Genomic DNA, 1,935 nt, shown 5'->3' with positions numbered 1-1,935 from the left:
GGAGGGACCCCATGCTGGAGCAGGGGAAGAGTGTGAGGAGTCCTGCCCCTGAGAAGGAAGGAGTGGCAGAGAAAATGTGTGGTGAATTGACTGCAACCTCCATTCCCCATCCCCCTGTGCTGGTGGGGGGAGGAGGTAGAGAAAACCGGGAGTAAAGGTGAGCCTGGGAAGAAGGGAGGGGTGGGGGGAAGGTGTTTTAAGATTTGGGTTTACTTCTCATTACCCTGCTCTGATTTGATTGGTAACAAATTAAATTGATTTTGTTTTTTTCCCCAAGTTGAGTCTGTTTTGCCCATGACCATAAGTGGCGAGTGATCCCTCCCTGTCCTTGTCTCAACCTCTGAGCATTTTGTTATATTTTCTCCTTCCCATCCCACTGTGGAGCAGAAGTGAGCAAGCAGCCTCATATTGCTTTGTTGCTGGGTGGGCTTAAACCATGACACTAGTCAACTGGGACCTCCCTGGTTAGCCAGGACTGCTGATAAGTGATTGAAAGTGGTTTGGTGAGCACTTCTGTCAGCTCCCTCCGTACCCTTGGGCGGATCCCATCTGGCCCCACAGACTTGTGTGTGTCTAAGTGGTGTAGCAGGTCGCTAACCATTTCCCCTTCGATTATGGGAGCTTCATTCTGCTCCCTATCCCTGTCTTCCAGCTCAGGGGGCTGGGTACCCAGAAAACAAATGGTCTTACTATTAAAGACTGAGGCAAGGAAGTCATTAAGTACCTCAGCCTTTTCCTCAGCCTTTGTTGCTCTTTCCCCCTGCATCCAATAAGGATTCTCCTTAGCCCTCCTTTTGTGGCTAATGTATTTATAGAAACATTTTTTATTGTCCTTTATGGCAGTAGCCAGATTAAGTGCTAGTTGGGCTTTGGCCCTTCTAATTATCTCCTTGTACAACCTCATCCTTGTAGTCCTCCTGAGTTGCCTGCCCCTTCTTCCAAAGGTCATAAACTCTCTTTTTTTTTCCTGAGTTCCAGCCAAAGCTCTCTGTTCAGCCAGGCCGGTCTTCTTCCCCACCGGCTCGTCTTTCGGCACAAAGGGATGGCCTGCTGCTGTGCCTTTAAGATTTCCTTCTTCCGGAATGTCCAGCCTTCCTGGACCCCTCTGCCCTTCAGGACTGCCTCCCAAGGGACTCTGTCAACCAGCCCCCCAAACAGGCCAAAGTCTCCCCTCCAGAAGTCCAGGGTAGCAGTTCTTCTAACCCCCCTCCTTACTTCTCCAAAAACTCTATCACCTCCTGATTGCTGTGCCCAAGCGGCCTCCATCACATCACCCACAAGTCACGAACAACAGGTCCAGCAGGGCACCTTCCCTAGCTGGCTCACTCACCAGCTGTGTCAGGAATTTTTCTTCCACACACTCCAGGAACCTCCTAGACCGTTTCCTCTCTGCTGTATTGTATTTCCAGCAGACATCTGGTAAGTTGAAGTCCCCCTCAAGAACAAGGGCTGGTGATTGCAAGACTTCTCCCAGCTGCTTACAGAATATTTCATCTGCCCCTTCATCCTGGTTCGGTAGTCTGTAACAGACTCCCACCACGATTATCTGCCTTGTTGGCCTTCCCCCTGATTCTTATCCATAAACACTGAACCCTATCATCACCATCATTAAGCTCTAGACAATCAAAACACTCCCTAACATACAGGCCTACCCCACCGCCTCTCCTTCCTTGCCTATCCCTTCTGAAGAGTTTATAGCCATCCATTGCAGCACTGTGGTTGCACAAGTCATCCCACCATGTTTCTGTGATGGCAACCATATCATAGCTCTCCAGCTGCACAATGGCTTCCAACTCCTCCTGTTTGTTGCCCATGCTGTGTGCATTGGTGTAGATGCACTTCAGCTGGGCTATTGATCCCACCACCTTTGTTGGGGGAGAAGCCCTAATTCCTACGTGACCATTCTCAGGCAGTTCCGTGGTTTCTAACACATCA

Source organism: Haliaeetus leucocephalus, unplaced genomic scaffold (assembly GCF_000737465.1).
Source record: "Haliaeetus leucocephalus isolate CR32 unplaced genomic scaffold, Haliaeetus_leucocephalus-4.0 Scaffold0, whole genome shotgun sequence".
Lineage (NCBI taxonomy): Eukaryota > Metazoa > Chordata > Aves > Accipitriformes > Accipitridae > Haliaeetus > Haliaeetus leucocephalus.
Note: the sequence above shows the minus strand (reverse complement) of the source record.